The sequence below is a fragment of the Rhipicephalus microplus genome, unplaced genomic scaffold (genome assembly GCF_043290135.1).
Source record: "Rhipicephalus microplus isolate Deutch F79 unplaced genomic scaffold, USDA_Rmic scaffold_148, whole genome shotgun sequence".
Classification (NCBI taxonomy): domain Eukaryota; kingdom Metazoa; phylum Arthropoda; class Arachnida; order Ixodida; family Ixodidae; genus Rhipicephalus; species Rhipicephalus microplus.
The window spans coordinates 463,753-470,078 of NW_027464719.1; the positions used below are offsets into that span (position 1 = coordinate 463,753).

The 6,326-nt window shown below is 45.2% G+C and overlaps 1 long non-coding RNA gene across 1 annotated transcript; it reads left to right on the forward strand.

Annotated features, from left to right (window-relative positions):
* Window positions 1-2,838: 2,838 nt before the first annotated feature.
* LOC142791147 (uncharacterized) lies at window positions 2,839-5,608 on the forward strand. Its single transcript, XR_012890028.1, has 3 exons — window positions 2,839-3,109; window positions 4,384-4,583; window positions 5,543-5,608. It is a non-coding gene; the product is annotated as an uncharacterized LOC142791147 (long non-coding RNA).
* Window positions 5,609-6,326: the final 718 nt, after the last annotated feature.

Consider the following 6,326-nt stretch of genomic DNA (forward strand, 5'->3'; position numbering starts at 1 on the left):
AGTGTGTGGGAGGCTTGCAGTCACACCCCATATGGCAAGTAGTTCGGTATGCATAGGGCTACCGTTAGGTATATGGCACCTGTAGGCCCCAGTGTACTCGGTGGTCTGCGCGCAGATCCATGCTATAAAAGCTTCGTCATCGGCAATGGCAGCGTCCGTGTATATGTCGATGGTATCTAAGCTCGCTTCCCTTAGTTTTTGCGTGGTAAAAAACTGGGGGCCGTATTATTGTGACGAGATATGGGGTGACGGAACAGTCGAGAGGCTATTGGAGTTTCCCTTAGGGGTAAGGACTGATTAAAAAGAGGTGCATCATCATGCCGCTGACAATCCCAGGCCAGAAGGCGACGACCTTGTGGTGTGTTTTCCAGGCGGATGTGGTGTCGAGTGTGGGTTTCACGGATGACGTCTTGCAGAGGGGGCAAGCCCCCTGCGCTTTCAAGGGCGGATATCTTACTGTGTTTAGTGAGCCCCGTGACGGTACGGAGAGTAGACCGATGAAGGCGTTCCAAATTTAGGATGTCTGTTGGAGAGAACGTGTATATGGGTGCACTGTACAAAATCTTTCCAGCAGCGGTAGCTCTTGCTAGAGTGCGACGGGCTTGTTGTCGTGCACCTCCGTATTTGTTGGACAGACGACGTATCATATGTAAGGTGGCTGGCCATGCCTGCCGCAGTCCACGTCCACAGACTTTTGTGGGCTGCTGCAACTGGCTATTGGGGAACCTAAAAGTTTGATTTCTGCGTTTTGTGATTGTATAGTGTGTGATCCAATATGAAGTGAGATACACATTTTCGGGTTGGTGCGATTCTTGCCGTCTATGCTCATAAGTTTTGTATTATGTGGAGCCAGCTGCAGGCCTACTTCCTTAAAAGTGGTCTTTAAACTAAGGAGGGCTGCCTGCAGCTCAGTCTGCATTGATTCTTTGTCAGAATAATCCACTGCCTCTGTCCATATAGTAATATCATCGGCGTAGATGGCGAATCTAGCCATGATGTCCCGTTCAAGGTTTTCTGCTACCCAGCTCCTGGCCAGATTAAACAGCGTCGGTACTAAAATAAATCCCTATGAAACACCTCTGTCCAAGTAGTAAGTCTTCGGGCTTCATCATGGTGACGCACCGCTTAAGCGAATGGGCCGAGGGGCAAGAAAATTTTGAATCCATGTCTGAGCACGCTGACTTGGGTAGCGCTTAGCTAGTTCTTCAAAAATAGCGTTATGGTTAACATTATCGAACGCTTTCTGCATGTCCACGGCCAGCGAGTAGTAAGGTAACATCTTCCTTAAAGTACGATTGACAACGCGCCGTAGCAGCCAAAGACAGTCATGGGTGCCGAGGTTAAGGCGAAACCCCGCCTGGGCTGGATGGTATCCCGGCCGGGTTATAAGACATGTGTGTGTGAATCATGCGTTCAATGAGCTTACATAAAGTAGACGTTGATATTGGCCGGAGGTTTTTGCAGAGGGTCTTCTCTTTTCCATGTTCCAGAATAGGATAAATGAGAGACAGCTTAAGGTTCTCCGGAACATTTCCTAAGGGCAAGAGGTCATTGATTACCGCCAAAAGTGCGTCCTGGGCTTCATCTCCGAGGTTGCGGAGTTCTTGCCATGTGATTCGATCGTGGCCAGGCGCCGATCGGGGACGCCCGTGTTTGATGGCTGCAAGCATTTCTCCCATGCTAAATGGGCGAACAAGATCCGGATCGGGTTGCGTTATGGTGCAGGCTTTCGGAGATGTAGGCAGAGTGAGTGAAGCGTGAGGAAAGAAAGTGGTAATAACTTCGTCTTGCACAACGGACGGATCTTCTTTGAAGAACAGCTCGGCCAGAAGAGAGTTGCCATTTCCTTTCCCGCTGAGGCTACGAAAATGCGCCATAGACCTTGGAGGCCCGACGCACGGCCAAGGCGTTCGCAAATGGATTGCCAGGCTTCACTTTGAAGTTCGAGTTGATATTCATCAATAAGCTTCAATTGGCACTTGATTTTCATGAGGTCGGAGTGTCGTTTGCCGTGCGAGTGGTATCTTCTGATACCACTCGCAATGAGTTTTGACTGTTGTTTTTCATAAATTGCCTAAATGGTTATTCATCGGCTGAGTATGGCGCGAGCAAGGTATGAGCATGGTATGTTGTCGTGTTCTTACTTGACACGCGTGTCAAGATAATCATGTTTGCACCAGTCATATGCTTCCATCCAGTCGCATGCTTCCATCCATTCGTGCTTCTGTTCATTTCTTTGTCCATGCGTCAGTCCATTCGCGCATTTGTCCATGCGTCCAGCCATCATGTATTGACGTCACATAACACCGGATTTGATATATAGAGAGCTAGCAAAACGCCCCGAGCGCTGCATGAATGGCCCATTATAGTCAATGTAGCGTTGACGCGCACACGCTGGGAACAGCGACGTACGTCAGCAAAACGCGAGCACTCTATAGTCTGACGCCAGGCACGACCAATGCGACCAGCGTTCGTTGGCGCGGCCCGACAGTAACCGGCGCGAAATGCGACATGCTGTATTTCGTGCCGATGTGTTTCGATGCCGATTTCGTGCCGATGACGCAGAAACGCTGGACGTGCTGAGAGGCGCATGTGTCAAAGCAACGCAGCTCGGCGCGTGCCTGCGAGTATATGGCAGTTCCGTCAGGGGGGTGAAACTTCGCGGTTTTTCTGTCCCGTGACCGCAGCGATCCTAACGTTTGGGACTGTACTACCTAAATGAACGTTCTTGTTCTATTTTATAGTTATTGCTAGGTTACTCATTAACTCCGGAGTTTTTACTACACAAGTGAACCTAAAGGTTGCAGTTCGAGATTACGAAAATAAGAGCGCCACCCGAAGTGGAAAACGGGAACTGCACAGTCGTCCTATCTCTCACGGCGAAAAAGGGGCGTTTCTTTTCGCGCGCCCATGTATGCTACAGCCTGCGGTGTCCCAAAGGCCGCTTTTACCGCTGTGAAGTTTGTTTTAGCGAAACCCCTGCAAGATTCAGCCAAACAGACGCATCCATGGATTCTCGCCGTCATCACAAATCGTGCTGCGCTGAGTGGTGTCGGAATTCTTCACGACACACCGGCATAAAATTCTTTCGGATCCCGGCGGACGAAAGGTACGATCTGCATGCTGCTCGTTTTGTTTTTCTACGCTTGCATGGCATATCAGGATGCGGTTGCTGCAGTAGCTGTGTAATTGAATTGAGCTACACGTACATGATTTATTCATTACATTCTGATTGTCTGCTTTTCGGCTTCAATTATACATGACATGCACGGCAGAGCATCTGGAAGTTATTCCAGCGAATACATTTGCTACGCATGATTGTTTATACTTGCGTTTTCAATTTAATGCGTTTCGGTCGTGCATTGCATTTCGATGTTGCACTTTGGCTCAAGGCAATGCAAGGCATGTCACAAATGTATTTGTAGCAGCATATACAGTAACTAATAGAACAGTGTAAGCTTATCCGCGCTGTTTTTATTATCTTTTGATTGCCTGCGTTCAGTCTGTTCTCGTTGCATGCGTTATTATTATTCTTGAATATTATCAGCCTATTTATGTCCATAGCTGGAGGAAGGCGATTCCCATAATCTTTTGGCTATAAGGGAGGGTCCATATACAATCATAGTATGTGTTGTTATTACTATGTTAATTAAGTACTGAGTACATAAATTATTACACTCGCGAGTTTAGACTGATGTTATTACATTATTGCGTTTCAATTGTTTGTTTTCATTTTGGCCTCACGTAAATCCACGGCATATTGCAGAGGAATTTAGCAATAAATTTATAAAGTAATAATTTATAATGTATACTTCAATTTCATGTTTTCAGTTTCAGCCTTAAGTACAATTACGATATATTTACAAGAATGCAATTGCAGCTAAAAGCCCATAAATAATTGAACACTGTAAACTTACGTGTTCTACTAATTAATTACCGGTTTTAATAAGGTTTTTATGAAAGATTTGCAGCAGGGCGCGAGAAATACCCGAGGAATACGCAGTGCGCGAGGGTATATATGTACGAATAGTTGTTTATAGATTTTGGTGTGGGATGATTGCTATTGTCTGCAAAAATATATTTTGAATTAAGAGGAAAGCTGGGGTCGTTGTCACCAAACATTACTATCGCGCAAGTAGAAGCATGTATCCGCGTCTTTTAATAATAAAGACAGATTTTATTGTAAAGTTTGCGCCAGGATTGCTATCACAAGTCGTCTTGGTTACAAAACTTCAATTGAGAAAGGAAGATGAGAAATGTATAAAATAACGCTTACTTCGAATAAAGATGCCAGTTTTCACTCAAAGCTATCCATCTACGCCTGAAAACAGAAATGAATTCATTCTAACCCAAATACTACACACGCACACACTGATTTTCCAGATCTCGCGCTTGGCTTCAGTATGCGAGACGGCAGGACCTGGCTCATTTACCACCTCGTCAGATCTACAGCAGCTACCGCCTGTGCTCTGCCCATTTCACCAGCAGAGACTACGCAGACCCTGGACAGACAAGGCTGCTAAAATGTGCTGTGCCAACAGTTTCCATCTTTGGCGATGGTCAGACACACGTCGAAAGTCCAGGTGGGAATACTGTAAAGTGATCATACAACAGCACAAACTTTCATGCCTCTACATCTATTTACAGAAATGTCTTAATACTCAATATGTGTACCTGTCCGAGTTATCATGACTCAGTATTTTTAAGATTCTCGCGCAGATTACACCAACAATACCAACGCATGGTGTACACAGCATCCAGGGATTCGCCGGCATGATTTTGCTGGTAGATATAACTAGCTAAGTAAAAAATTTGCCGGCTTCACAATCGTTAAATTTAGAGCAAACGTCTCACTCAGAACGCTCTACATGTAACCTCCTCGATTCTGATTCAGTTGTCTCTGCTATTTTACCCGTGGCGTAGCGTTTTACAGGAAAAGGCGAAAATGACCTCATAATTCGAGAGAGTACTCCAAGCGGCGCGTTATCAGCTATTTCGCACATGGCGAGTGAGTAGCGGCCAACTTGGTGTCGCAGTTAAAACAATTGCGCGATAGCTTTGACAGTGGGAGCAACAGAACTGGCCTTTTAAATATATATATATATTCTACGACACCCTAGTTCAAAGTCGCTTTTAAAATTAAGAATCCAAAAGGTACTTTATTTTTATTAGCTTTATTATTACAAATTTACTTTTATTTTCAATGGGCTAAATATGTGTAATTGGCAAGAATTCGGTTACGCGCTAGGTCATCACGATCACCACGATGTTAACCTGTTCTAGGCACATCGCATTAAGATTTTTGAAATATTGGTTTAGGATAGTTGGGACACCCATATATTTAGAGAGTGACACGTAGCGTTCTCTTTTTCTGCGTTAACACTTTTTTTATTACTCGTACTGAGACATAATACGCGAGGAGACCAATTAATAGTGAGAAAACGCCCTGAGTGATTGTAATTGCAAATATTTAATGTGATGCCTAATACCAGCTGTATGTATGTCACGCTGAAATCTGTGCTCCGCCAATTTCTCTTCACAGGCTGTCCTCGGCCCGCGAATACCACTGCAATGCCCGCTAACAGCGCCGATGAAGAAGTTCAAAAGACTGAGCCCTCATGTACGCAAATTGTATTGCTCTCTAAGCTCTTTAAAACTATTCCAGATAAATTAATGCCCTGCAGCTATCGTTTTAATGTCACGTACCATTTAACAGATCCTAAAGTGCACTAGGGTGTCAGCTGGGCGAGCTAGTTTATTGCTAGGGGACGAGAACCAGAGCGATGTATACCGAAAGGCAGGACGGCACGAGTGCTTGTCCGATCCCTTTCTTGCTTGTTTGTTGCCTCCTAAGAGGGATTAGTGCCCCGCCGCGGTGGTCTAGTAGTTATGGCGCTCGACTGCTGGCCCGCAGGTCGCGGGATCGAATCCCGGCCGCAGCGGCTGCATTTTCGATGGAGGCGAAACTGTTTGAGGCCCGTGTGCTTAGATTTAGGTGCACGTTAAAGAACCCCAGGTGGTCGAAATTTCTGGAGCCCTTCACTACGGCGTCCCTCATAATCATATCGTGGTTTTGGAACGTTAAACCCCAGATATTATTGATATTATTATAAGAGGGATTAGTGTTTTTTAAAGAAGACTATGAATTTATTGTTTTTTTCCTAAACATACCATTTTAAACGTATAACCATTAATGTTTGTTAACAAGGAGTATGCCAATGATTAGGAAAAATTAGTTGACGCTTCATGTTGCCCACGATGCTTATATATGCCATTAGTAGGCTCAATGCCCAGCAGTGTCCTTATCAGAGGCCTGTTCCCAATGC